Genomic DNA, 14,849 nt, shown 5'->3' on the forward strand with positions numbered 1-14,849 from the left:
AAGCACCAGGTACAGACGAGCTCCGACCGCACACGGCAGCAGTGCGGACGACAGGTGGGCTGCTGGCTCCGAAGGGCAGGAGACTTACAAGAAATTTATCTTTCGGGATGGAAGACATGAGCAGTACAAAAGGTCTGAGGGACAATTTTATTGACGGAGTAATGGTTAAGCCAATTATGGCCTAGTCATTTGTTTTGGACAATTTACCAGTGATTCAAACTGCCTTAACATCCATTCCAATGAAACAAATGGTACTGACTGCGTAACTGGTGAACACGCCTAAGAACAGCCGTGCCAGGCCCGTACGAGTTCACCTACTGTGAACAGACTTGGTTTCTGCAGAACTTAAGTTCTGAAAACTCAATAATGTCCTTTTCATGCTAAGGCAAGTTTATGGCCAAGACTGTGAGCAATGGATATTTATAAACCTTCAAGCTAATGCAACACTCTTTTTTCCAAAACAAAAACCTTAAAATAATTAAAATCGAGCAGCAATCACTTTCCATGTCCTTAAAACAATGAATTTACTGAGATTCACAGAGTAAATCATGCTTTCACCACCAGAAGTTCACTTCCTTTCATAGCTACCAGGAACATGCCAGCATTCCCCACAATCACGCGCCATCTTGCCTGGAGCAGGTCCCCAGCGGGCTGGTCAGTCTTTCACCGGAAACAGACAGAAACCTGAAACCAAGACTGTGCATTGCTACCAGGTGATCTCACTTTGTAACAGTGATCTAGAATAGCTGCTGGCACGTCACATGCGTACTCTTACATGTCTCTTTTAATTCTCACTGCGGTTCTGTGTGGTGGATTTGAACACAGAGAAGAGCTTGAGTGATTTGCTGAAGAGTATCAGCTACTTAAAGAGACATACCACCCTTTCAAAACCTGGCTGAAGTTTGGCAGGGTCTTTCTTTAACCAAGATGTATGCTGCCTCTGGTGAAACTTGATTCTCAGGGTTATATCACTATTAGTAGTTGTTTTTTTTTTTTTATTTGATTTGTTTAGGATTGCTTTGTTTTAAGTGAGAGGAGGGGAGATAGTGAGATAGACTCCAGCATGTGCCCTGACCGGGATCCATCCAGCAAACCCATCTGTGGCCAATGCTCAAGTACCGAGCTATTTTCAGCACCTGAGACTGATGTGCTCCAACAGAGCTATCATCAGCACCTGGGGTCACACTCAAACCAATGGAACCACTGGTTGTAGGAGGGGAAGACAGAGAGAAGGGGCAGAAGGAGGGGGAGAGAAGCAGATGGTCTCATCTCCTATGTACCTTGACCAGAAATCGAACCTGGGACGTCCATACACCAGACTGACGTTCTATCCACTGAGCCATCATCCAGACCCCAAAAGTAGTTTCAATATAAATTGACTGACTATTCTTTTAAAAGTAAGCGTTATGTAGTAAATAAATTAAAAGTGATCTGAACTGTCAGTATCTTTACTCGTGGGTGTGTAGTGACAAGACTATGCTTTAGAAGCCAGAGTACGACCATAGGAAATTTCATCTCTCTATTCTTCTATTGGGTGGGGATTCGACCTTTATTAAGATTGCATTAAGGCAGTTTGCATTTTCTTTGAGGAACATAATAGAATCATATCGTATCCTGATCACATTGTATTTCTATACACCCAAAGGTACATGCAGTCAAATTGGGGATATTTCAAGTATGGCCAGGCTTAAGGGCCTCTCAAAGTAGAAGTGACTCCAGCATGGTGGCTGGGATCTCAGCCCCATATAATCTAGCAGCCCTGGGGGCAGCCTTCATTTGAACTCGGTCTTGCCCCCTGGTTACTGGCCCATCTGCCCTGGGCTGCTTCCTGCTCTCTGCTCCAGAAAGAAAGGTGTAGTCTAGGCCGACTGGTGGGAAGACAGCCATAAATCTTGGCATTGATAACCTGTCCCTCAGTGCCGGGCAGGCTCCTAGTCCTTATGGCTAGAGGTCAGAATGGATGAAGGGGAGAGAGGGGGTTACAGCTTATAATCAAAATTCAGTTTTCTTCAGTTATGAAATGTAAGTCTTACTCCTTCCTGCTCTTGAACAGAAAACAGAATGACAATACTTTGCCTAGACCAGAGGGTAAACGCCATCCTGTGTTCTGCCTTGCCTTCTTCTGTTTGAAAACACTGGGAGCCCAGAGGTTTCTCCTAGTAAAGGAAGCTTCCCGGTTTTCCATGGCTGCTCCTGCTGCCCCCCAACAGTCAGAGGCTCACTCGCCTGCCGTGGTGTGGAGCGGTCGACTCTGGAGGTTCCTGAGTTGAGTGCATTAACAATAGGTCTTCTCTGTTCATTGGGTTCTTCCTAAGTCCCAGGCATGATTTCAGTGCCTCGCTTGTACTGTCTTACCTACTCATTATATAAGGTAGGATACACTATTATCACCTCCATTTCACCGAAATGGAAACAAAGCTTGAAAGGCCATACACTGAGGATCACAAATCCTGGCAATGACAAACTCAGGTCTGTGGCACAGCAAAATGATCACACCTCTGAAGGAAGACCTGTTGAGTCTTACTGTTATCATCCCATCAACCTGCTTCTGCTGTCGAGAGGGAACAGAGTTTACCACCTAAATTTATGCCTCTTCAGGATATTGATTAATTTTAAACTGGTTAGTTTTAAGGAAAGTTTAAAGCCAGTAGCCATGGCCACTATCACAGCAGACTGGCCCATGCAGGTTCTCATTGGATTCAGACAGACGGTAATGAAACCATGGAGCCAAGAACTGGTGGGCCATCATCTTTAATCCTAGCTTGCACCCAGTGGGCAAGAAATACACACACTGGGCTCCAAAACCCACTCATTCTGTGCTCACAAAGCTACTGACTTATCTGAGTTTCCTAGAATCAAAGGTTTCTAGCTCACCAGCCTTATTCACCTCTTTTCCCCACCTCCTTCCCTCTCCCTGCACAAACTCTGCACAAATTGGCTTCTCCTTTAACACTCCACCATCTTGGCTGCTTCTCCTGGCCTCCTCCATATGGCCTTTCTCTGCTCTCCTCTCTAATGCTAATCTCAGGAACCGAGAGAGCAAGCTCCTGGTCTGCCCCAATTTATAGTGCAGAAATCAAAACCTTTAATCCAATATACAAAATAGGGAAGTCTCTAATACAAAGTCACCTCTCTGAGGCATGATGGGATTGCACCACCCCACATCAAAAAGGGTGGGAAAGGCTTAGTCCTAAAATCAAGCCCCAAGCTACAAGAATCGTGCCTACCCAAAGCCCGCCCCCAACACACATTAATACAATCACGCCCATCCCAAGCAATCACCTGGGAGATGGGCTTCCATGTAGGCAGTGCCATCTTTAACAACGTGAGCATAATATATTTCATCCGCCCAACAGTTTGGTTGGACCCCCTTCTACCGCCTCATTTCCGATTTCTTCCTCTTCCCCCTCACTCTTCACTGTTTCTGCCTCTTCTCAGCTCTGCTTGTGATGCGCAACATAGCCTATAAAAATTACCTGTAGGAAGAATGTGGTATATGCCGGCCACAACTTCTCCTACCTCACCCCCACCCTCACCCCCACGCCCAAAGCCCAGACTTTAGTTATTGGTCTTCTCTGAATCTTTTCCTAGAAGGAACCCTCTCATATGATGGACAAGCAAACTTAGTATCCAGAGAGAGCTGCCGAAACCTGTCTTGACTCATAATTAGCATCAGAGCCCCCACCCACTGCTTTCTCCACCACATCAGGTGGGAATACAGGTTGTACTAGCCCTCTAATGGGACTGCGGAGGCTTCATCAGTGGGCAGCAGAAACTAGAGATAGCACGATCTTTAGGAATCCACATCCTATAATTGAAGATTTAAAGAGAAGCTGAACCTTATCAAGTTAATCTTTTGAATATAGCCTGGCCCCTCCTGCTCCTGCTGGGTTTGAACCCTGCACCTTTGTTTTGTCTTCCTTCCCTTTCCAGAGCCTGAGCCTAGGGCTTTGCACCCACACTAAGATGTTCTGTCCCGCTACTCCCCTGAGTGAAAAGCTGAGATTTGCTTCAGTTGACACCATCTTTTCATCTTTCAAATTGATTTGGAAAGCACATTTGTAAATTACTTAAAAGACTGCAGCTTTCATGTTTGGAGAGCAATTCATGATTATTATAAACTAGATTTAACTGGGAATGTTTAAGGATGTGGGCGGCTAATTCCTGCCACAATTCAAAGGACAAAAAAATAAAGCTGAACATAGAAAATCAAATAGGACAAGTACGGAACGTACAGTTAATAGCTCATTTATCCAGCCTCAGCTGAGACTAGTTTTTACATAGCTAACTTTGGAAGATAACATAATGTAACCCGTTTAATCCCAAACTTTAAAAATTGAAAGCAGTCAATAATGGATATTTATTTAGATTATTTCAGAGGTTTGTTTTTCTTGTAAAACTATGGCCACTGGACATAATTGGTCTTTTCTGAGACATCAATGTCATTGTTGTGACCTCTCATTGTTGTACTGGGCTAGCACACTTCACAGTTTATATTCTTGCAGTGTTTATGGCCCCCAATGTGAATTAGTCCCAAATACTGTGTTTTGGGCAGATAAAATATATTATGCTCACTTTGTTAAAGTTAGTGCTGCCCACGTGAAAGCCTGTTGCCTAGGTGATATTAATGTGTGTTGGGGGTGGGCTGTGGGCAGGCAGGATCCTTGTAGCCTGGGGCTTGGTTTTAGGACTAAGCCTTTCTCACCCTTTTTGATGTGGGGTGGTGCAATACCATCATGCCTCAGATAGGTAACTTTGTATTAGAGACTTCCCTATTTTGTATATTGGATTAAAGGTCTGGATTTCTACACTATAAAGTGAGACAGAATGGGAGCTTGCTCTCTCGGTTCCTGAGATTAGCATTAGAGAAGAGAGAGCAGAGAGGAGAGCAGAGAAAGGCCATGTGGAAGAGGCCAGGAGAAGCCAAGATGGTGGAGTGTTGAGTGAGAAGCCAGTTTGTGCAGAGTTTGTGCAGGGAGGAGGAAGGAGATAGGGAATAGAGGTGAATAAAGTCTGGTGAGCTAGAAACCTTTGATTCTAGGAAACTCAGATAAGTCAGTAGCTTTGTAAGCACTGAATGTGAGTGGGTTTTGGAGCCCAGTGTGTGTTTTTACTTGCCTACCGGGTGCAAGCTAGGATTAAAGATGATGGCTCATCAGTTTTTGGCTCCGTTGTTTCTTTACCAACTGTCTGAATCCAATGCAAACCTGCATGGGCTGGGAAGCTGTGATGGTGGCCGTGGATACTGGCTGTACACTGTGGATGTTAATTTTTTCTACCTCTTCATCCTTGTCAGACTTTAGCATCTGTCCCTTCCTTTTGGAGAGGTTGGTGATGGAGTGGTGGGTTGTGTGCCTTTAAATTAGTCTGAGCAGCTGTATGGCCAGTGGCCAGGGCCACCATCACAGCAGCCCAGCCCATGCAGGTTTGCATTGGATTTGGACAGTCGGTAAAGAAACAACGGAGCGAAAAACTGGTGGGCCATCATCTTTAATCCTAGCTTGCACCCGGCAGGCAAGTAAAAACACATACTGGGCTCCAAAACCCACTCACATTCAGTGCTCACAAAGCTACTGACTTATCTGAGTTTCCTAGAATCAAAGGTTTCTAGCTCACCAGACTTATTCACCTCTGTTCCCCATCTCCTTCCTTCTCCCTGCACAAACTGGCTTCTCACTCAACACTTTGGCATCTTGGCTGCTTCTCCTGGCCTCCTCCACGTGGGCTTTCTCTGCTCTCCTCTCTGCTCTCTCCTCTAACGCTAATCTCAGGAACTAAGAACGCAAGCTCCCGTTCTGCCCCCATTTTATAGTGTAGAAATCAAAACCTTTAATCCAATATACAAAATAGGGAAGTCTCTAATACAAAGTCACATATCTGAGTCATAATGGGATCACACCACCCCACATCAAAAAGGGTGGGAAAGACTTAGTCCTAAAACCAAGCCCCAGGCTACAAGGATTCTGCCTGCCCACAGCCCACCCTGAACACACATTAATATCACCTGGGTGACGGGTCTCTACGTGGGCAGCGCCATCTTTAACAAAGTGAGCATAATATATTTTATCTGCCCAACAGCAGCCGTGCACCCTGGACTCACCGGTTTGTGAAGAGGACCCAACACTTCCTGCCCAGCCTCCCTCTTGACCTTGCCCTTCGATTCTGGTGCCACGGCTCTCCACTCCATGTGACTGTGGTAGCTTTACACCTTGTCTTTCAGCCTGTTATTTACCCCTTTTGGCAATTAGTCAGAGTAACAGTGATAACAAATATTATCAACATAAGAAATTTCTAAACATGTAAGATTTTTTTTTATGAGTTTTTTGAGCCAAACTGTCGACAAAGTCTCAACGGATTGAGAAAATGCTCCGGAAAACGACGGTTTCACCATTTATTTTATACATCAGAATCAAAGAGGGAGACGTAAGGGGGTGGCGTGAAATTGACTGCTGATAGATTAGGGAGGCGAGAGAAAGCTAAGTGAGGCAGGAATCTCTGGGATTGGATAAAAAGTAAACATGTGTATTCTGAAACTTCTTTTACATAGGCAGGACTAAGATAACTCACAGTTAACAAACATGATAATAACAGTGAGGGGGTTCGCTGGTTCCTGTTCTGAGTCCTTAGGGGGCATGATAAAAAGATGGCCTCACATTTCAAATGCATGATATCAGGTCCATTTTTGTAGATGCAAAAGACAACAGACAGGCTCAGTTAAAGTAAGCATTGACCTTTGTTAGAGAAAAATACCTCCCCAGGACATGACTCCCCACCATGAACTGCTTTTAGTTAGAAAGTTTTAATTTCAGACCATCCTGTGTGGTCACATTAGGTCTCTGAATCATCAAGTCCAGCATACAGGTTTCCCTGAGCTTGTCAGTTTCCACATGGTGGCTCCTTTTCCGTCCACAATATAATAGTATGTAGTGGTAAAGAAAATGATGAAGTCCATCATTTATGCCAATGTTTTATACATAGTGTAATTACACAGGAACCTTATTTTCTTTAATCTGCTCTTTTATTTTGATTTGTTTTTCCACTTGGACTCAAACTGGCCTCTCACTGAGTGTCATGACCTCCCCCTCCTCTCACCTCCTCCCTTGCTGGATCGTTAAGCTCTCAGGACAATGAGCATCCAGTAGTAGAAACAAGATCCTGCATCTATTGACTATTGAGACAGAATTTTCTATCAAACTAAACATAATATCTTGGCCTCAGTTGTGTTTTAGCTCCAGATCCAGGAAAGTGGAACAATTTCACAAAACCAATCTTTGCGATGTTGGACGGAACAATTCTGTGGCTGTCATTAGAAGCAAATGTCATGATCAATTACTCCTTACCCCAGCACCAACCAATCAGTAGAGACCATGACTCTAACTCTCTTATAGCTTCATTATGTTCTAAAGTACTACACCTCAGATTCTGAAAGGCACTGTACCTTACTTCATCGAGTCCATGTAGAGACACTCAGTCCAGATAAATTTTGAAGAGTTTTATTAAAGGAGGAAATTTTAATATGTCAGCCACATACGGCTGACACGGGGCATCAGGCCCAAATTGTGCAGCCCCAAAAATAGTTTAGGGGCTGCTTATATACCCTTGCTCACGGGTGGGGGAGAGAATGACACAATGGCACAATTATTAACAAGATTATAACGTTTTTCTAGGGGATACACAGAAACATTAAGGCTCTCAAGGTAACACAATCAAAGTCATTTACAAATCTTTCAGGGTTCCTCTTCCCTCACTAGCCTAGAGGTATTTTACTCTCAAGATTCCATGAAACGCCCTGGCCGGTTGGCTCAGTGGTAGAGCGTCGGCCTGGCGTGCAGAAGTCCTGGGTTCGATTCCCTGCCAGGGCACACAGGAGAAGCGCCCATCTGCTTCTCCACCCCTCCCCCTCTCCTTCTTCTCTGTCTCTCTCTTCCCCTCCTGCAGCGAGGCTCCATTGGAGCAAAGATGGCCCGGGCACTGGGGATGGCTCCTTGGCCTCTGCCCCCGGCGCTGGAGTGGCTCTGGTCACAACAGAGTGACGCCCTGGAAGGGCAGAGCATCGCCCCCTGGTGGGCAGAGCGTCGCCCCCTGGTGGGTGTGCCAGGTGGATCCCGGTGGGGCGCATGCGGGAGTCTGTCTGACTGTCTCTCCCCATTTCCAGCTTCAGAAAAATACAAAAAAAAAAAAAAAGTTTTCAGGAAAGGGAGGAACTACAATCAATGCAAGGTGGTATGTAAATTCTGTCTCCCACTGAAAGGGAAGAAGTTTCTCAGTCAACCTAATCCTTTCAGAGAATTTAAAACCAAATGATCCTAGTCATCCTTGTAAGTCAGGAGATTTTTATATTCCTTTTCCTCCATTTTCCAAGGAAAGGACAGGAAAGCCTGCTTTTCTCCCAGAATATTAATATTAATTTGCAATTTTTTGGTACCTTACAACAATTAACGATTCTTTTCCTTATATGATCTATCTCCTGGAAGCTATCGGGAGTCAAGTCTTTGAACATGAACTACCTGTGACTCTGGGCGTGGTGCCATTTCCTTAATAAACCCTTACATTCCTGGCTGCAAACTCCTGTCTGTGTCTTATTGGGCTTTGAGGTGTGCAGGTGTGGGTCAAATAAGTTTGCAAATATGATGTATATGTTTGCTTGCTTATAGTTTGCACTGGGTGTGGCAGACAGGCTGTAAGCAGGCAGGGTCCTTATAACCTAAGGCTTAGTTTTAAGACTAAGCCTTTCCCACCCTTTTAATACTAAGATCTTTTCAACACTAAGCTTTTCCCCACACCTTTGACTGTTGCATGATGTGGGATGGTGCACTCTGATGAGGAATCCCATTTATGCCTCAGATAAGTGGCTTTGTATCAGAAACTTCTTTATTTATATACTGGCTTAAAGGCTTTAATTTCTACACTATAAAATAAGGGAGACCAGGGGCTTGCTCGCACAGTTCCTGAAATTAGCATTGCAGAGAAGAGGCAGTCAAGGTGGTGGAGTGCTGAAGGAAAAGCCAGTTTGTGCAGAGAGAAGTAGATGGGAACAGAGGTGAATAAGGCTGGTGAGGTAGAAACCTTTGATTCTAGGAAACTCGGATAAGTCAGTAGCTTTGTGAGCGCTGAATGAGTGGGTTTTGGAGCCCAGTGTGTGTATTTCTTGCCTGCGAGGTACAAGTTAGGATTAAAGGTAATGGCCCACCAGTTCTTGGCTCCATTGTTTCATTACCATCTGTCTGAATCAAGTGTGAACCTGCATGGGCCAGGCAATGTGATGGTGGCCGTGGCTACTGGCCATACAGCAGGCAAGTGGATGCCTTCAGTCCAGTATCAATAGCATCTTCTACTACAATAATTCTGCAAAAGAGGTCATCTTAGCTCCACTGTACAGTGGAGGAAAGAACTCTCAGAGAATTCAAATTCAGGTCTCTTCAACTCCAAAGATCATATCAATTGCTCTGAATCACTTCCAAAGAACTGAGCTAGAATAATGTAGCCTTATTTTTTGCCCCAGCTAGTGGCTGAGTCTTCACAGGCTGGCTTAATTCGCTGGGCCCCCCACAATCTTTCGAGGAAGTCAGACAATTGTCAACACTCCTATCTTCCACAGGAACATTATACTAATTACCTGCTCCCTATTCCCGCCTGAACGAGAACGGGCAAGAATATATTGCTTGTGGTCGAAGACCACTGCAGACTTGGTTCCGCGAGCCCGTTAGACTCCTGCGTGAAGCGGCCGTAAATGGTGACGGTCTGCAGGTCTCTTCTCTGAGCCGTACCTACAGTTTCAGAGGAGGGAATCCATGCGGTCTCCTTCTGGTTCTGCAAACTTGTTTCTGTTGTTCCCCAGGACTTGGCTGTCATAGAGATAATAGAGGTTGCAAAAGAAGTGACCTCCGGGCAAATGCAGTACTATTATATTATCTCAAATCTGTTTACTCATGCAAATGGATGGGGAAGTGGTTATGAACCTTGTCTCATATTACCATGGGGGTTGACCTTGAAACAGAAAGGAGGCATGCCCAACATCCCCACTCCTCCATCACCCAGGGCATATTGGGTGTTCCTAAACAAAAAAAAAGAGTCAGGAGATAACAAAAAAACAAACTGCAAGAACACTTGTGAAGGGGGCGTGGGCAAAGCGAACAATGTCTGAAAGCCCCGTGCTCTCCTCTTTTCTAGGGATAACTAACAAGCACGTATGCCTACCAGTTCCTAGCACTGTGCCAAACACCCACGTGGGTAGATCCTCATTAGAACTTGTCCAGTTAACAGATAAGGAAACTGAGTCTTCAAATATTTGCTTTAGTAAGTATCTCAGCAGGGAGTTAGTCGTGGCAGTCTGCTTCCTGAGCCTTTGCCTAAGGGCTACGATTAAGACTAAGACAGATTTATTCGGACCTGAGAAGAGAGCAATCATAGAAGGTCCGATGTTAATGGAACGTGTGAGTTACGCATGCTCTGGGCAGTGCAGATGTGGAAGCTGCCTTAGAGAGAAATGAAGGAGAATTTTCTGATGCACCGAAATGTACCAACAACAAGAGCGATCTGCTTTTGAACTGCACCGGGGCGAAAGGGAGGACAATGGAGGAAAAGAAGGGCTTGACAACCGCACCTGGGTTTTTATTTTATTGGGTTTTTTTTATTATTATTATTGATTGATTTTAGCAAGAGAAGAAGAGACAGGAACATCAATCTGTTCCTCTATGTGCCTGACCAAGGATCGAACTGGTAACTTCTGCGTTTCGGGATGATGCTCTAATGGTTAGCAACTGAGCATCCGGCCAGGGCAGCACCTGGAGTTTTAAAATGAAAGGACAGTGCTCTAGTTTTCAAAGTGATTAATTGTACAGCTCAATAAATGTCAGCAAGTGGAAGGATGGCTGTAAACAGGAGGCCACTGGAATTAAGTGGAAATGAAGAAAAAGCCTGAAAGAAGAGAGCTCGACAACACGCAGATGTGGGAAAAAGAGGTCGTGGGTTACGATCAAAATAGACTGACGTCCCAAGTTCTTGAATTGAGGTCGCACCAGGAGAGGCTGAGATGGACGTTGGTGAAGGGCAACTGTAAAGCCAGAAGCCAGGGCCACCACTACAGCCGCCCGGCCCATACAGGTTCACATTGGATTCGGACAGTCGGTAAAGAAACAACAGAGCCAAAAACTGATGGGCTGTCATCTTTAATTCTAGCTTGCACCCAGCGGGCAAGTAAAAACACACACTGGGCTCCAAAACCCACTCACATTCAGTGCTCACAAAGCTACTGACTTATCCGAGTTTTCTAGAATCAAAGGTTTCTAGCTCATCAGACTTATTCACCTCTCCTTCCTCCTCCCTGCATAAACTGCACTAACTGACTTCTCACTCAACACTCCGCCATCTTGGCTGCTTCTCCTGGCCACTTGGCCTCTTTCTGCTCTCTGCTCTGCTCTCTCTGCTCTCTCATGCTAATCTCAGGAACCAAGAGCAAGCTCCCGTTCTGCCCACATTTTATAGTGTAGCTTCACAACCTTTAATCCAATATACAAAATAGGGAAGTCTCTAATACAAAGTCACTTTCTGAGGCATGATAGGATTGTACCACCCCACATCAAAAAGGGTGGGAAAGGCCCAATCCCAAAACCAAGCCCCAGGCCACAAGGATTCCGCCTGCCTTTAGCCCACCCCCAATATACATTAATATCACCTGGGCAATGGCCTCCACGTGGGCAGCACCATCTTTAACAAAGTGAGCATAATATATTTTATCTTCCCAACAGCAACTGAGCCTCGGAGAGAATTCTTTCTCTGGGTTGTGTTTTCCATGTTTTAGCCAAGAAAGCAGTGATGAACCTCCTCCTAGCCATTTAATTGGTTTTATACCTGAGGGGATTTACCCATCTCTAAATAGCAAAGAAAAAGATTTTCACTAATCCCTGGAAAATGGCCAAATCCATGACCTGGTTTTACTCAATTTGGGTCTAAATCCTGAGTTGTCTTTAATCTAAGGGGGCAGGAGGTGGGGTCTCTTCCTTTGAGGTCACTTCACTTGGGAGCAGATTGCTGAGTCTCTGGACAATTTACAAAGAAGATCAACAGGATTTAGACAGTGATGATGATGATGATGATGATGCTGATGATGATAATGATGATGAGAGCGAGGAAGAGGAGAAAGAGGAGAAAGGAAAAGGAGCAGAAAGAAGAGGAGGAAGATTCAATTGATTGCTTCACTCCATGAATCATTGAGGTCCCACATAAAGCTCGGCCTATGGTTTAAATAACCGGATGGAGGTTTCCACCACTGGCCTTGGCCGCCACGTGCTCTCCATCACACGACTGCACAGAACACACTGGCGGTGAAGGGAGGTGCCACAAAGACTGCAAGACAGTTGTACCCCACCAGCTTCCTAGTCACCCCCAAATCCTCACTACAACCTGCAAAGGCCTGTGGTCAGTTCTCTGGGCAGCAGCGACATCTCCAGTGGATTCAAGAGCAGGTGGCAGCTGGCTTTCCTCTCCGAAAGGTTGTCCTAGGACAATGGCCTCATTCTTGTTGGACCCAAAGCAGCCTTTTTTCTGGGGACATTTCAGTGCTAACCAACGTCTCCCATCATGTAAGAACAGCTGTGGCATCAGAGTCACAGAAGGACCCAGTCCTTCGTCCGTGTCCCACCTCTACACTTCACAGCCAATGGGGATAGGTAAACTCTCCCCACAGTGTATGACACATTTTTTTTTTAATATTTGCTCATAAGATTTATTACATTTTAAAATGTTTTAAATTTCTCATCAAAATGCAGTTTACATTAGCACCTGAAACAGTCTGCTAAGAGTACCAGCTGCCTTCTGCTACTGTCACCCAAGGAAACGTCATGGATTTTCCCACGAGAGACACACCAGCTTGAAAAGGGGTTTTTTCAGGGTTGCTTTGCTCCGCCCTGCCGCGTGGCAACATTTTTCTGGTATACATCCATCTTTGGAATATACGAGGTGTACTTGGCACAGACCTGGCATTCAGAATTGGTTCTAAGTTTGACTCTGGAGCCAGACTGACTGCATTCGAATTCTGGCTCTGCCCTTGACTCGCTGTGTGTCTTTGAGAGAGTCACTGCACTTCCCTGTGCCTCAGTTTTCTCAACTACAAAAGGAGGATCAGAGCCCCGCCTCAAAGAGGGAGGTGCAAGTGAATCAATATGTGTAAGTGCTGATTAGAACTGTGCCTGGTACCTGGCAAGAGCTAGAGAGGGGCTTGCTTTATTACTAGTACGTACTGTTGTTGTTATTATCAGTCATTGAGCACATACTACACTGTGGGCCTGGACAGGTACTGAACCAAGTAAAAACCAAGTAAGCTCTATAGAGAAGGGAAGACATCATTTAAAAATGAAATTCATTAGCAGGTCTTTTCGGCTTGTGTGTTAGAAAGGAAACCCGCAGGATGTAGTTGATGAGGACTGAGGTTCAAGGCTATGAGCTGAGGCCTCTCAGGGGAGGTTTTTCCTAGGCAGTGTCGTCTTTAAACTAAACCTGGAGGCTGAGAGGAAAGAGACCAAGGCTCCATTACGGCCATTAGCAAGGGCAGCATCACAGGTACAGTATTCCCTTAGTGATTATTACGGACCAGAGTCTCTATTGGTCTTTTAAGGTATTCTCTTCCCATCAGCATCTTGACAAGTGTCGAAGATGCTCTCTATTTAACAGCAGATATCATCTAGGCTCGGGGCGGTTAAACAACTGCTCATGATCACACAGCTTCTCCGTGGCAGAGACAGGACAGCAGCACGAGGCTGTTGGAGTCCGGAGCTCACAGTGAGCTTTTCCGCTGCCCTCTGCTGCCTGCCTCTTCCATCTGGACTTCAGATACGGTGGACATCTTTCCTCTGGACTGGGACGTGCAGGTGCAGTGAGGAGCTTGTTCCCAGAGGCTCCTGAACCTTTGTATTTTGGAAGCAGGGAGAAAGATGGGGTTAATTTAACCTGAAGGGGTTGAGAACCTTTCTCTGGGGAGGCGACAATTCACTTGAGACTTTTATCATTGGGGGATAGTGTTCTAGGTAAGGTTTTTTACACTCGAAATCTCAACCCTACATTTCTCTTCACAAGAAGCTCTAATCACAGTCCTGTTAGCCTCTTGCAATAGTGACCAGCAACTCTCTAGCATGTGGATCAATGAGATGACGCTAGACAGTATTGGGAACATCTGAGAAGCAGGGAAAGGCTGATCTGGTTACCCTTCTCTTCCCAATGAAAATATTTTCATCTGAGCTCACGTTTGTTTTGACCAGATAACATTGTTATCAGCAATAGATTCCAGCATACTTGCCGCATAAAGATGGCAGAAACCCTGACCCCTTACAGGTAGGTCTTCGAGGATTGAGGGGACTCCGAGGCCTCAGGGCATAGGGACAGCTCTTGTGGGAGAGAGAAACATGGGCTCCACCTCCACTGTGTCCAGACAGAGTCCAACTCAACGCTGTCTACATCTCAGAATACATTTAGACATAGAGATCTTACATAATTTAACAAAGCTGGGAAAGTCCAACACTTTCAACAGGCATTGTTTATTTAAATTAAATATGGATTTCCCTTGCCCATTGCAGAAAGATCTTTGGATGCATTATTCCAATGGCAGAAATGTCAACATCTAAAAACAAATAATTCCCGTCCAAAAAACCTTTGAGAATAGCTCTAATAACTACATTTCTTTGCCAGGTCTTATTGAGAAGAAGTGAGTGTTGGGTGAGCCATCCCTTGAGACAGGAATCAAGGAAATCTTGATGACTTTATATTAGTGCTATTATTTTTTTTTCTTTTGTTTCTTTTTAACCATCTTCCATTTACTCTTCAAAACTCTTTACATTTTCTTTCTATGTGTATCATTC

The sequence above is a fragment of the Saccopteryx bilineata genome, chromosome 5 (genome assembly GCF_036850765.1).
Source record: "Saccopteryx bilineata isolate mSacBil1 chromosome 5, mSacBil1_pri_phased_curated, whole genome shotgun sequence".
Classification (NCBI taxonomy): Eukaryota; Metazoa; Chordata; class Mammalia; order Chiroptera; family Emballonuridae; genus Saccopteryx; species Saccopteryx bilineata.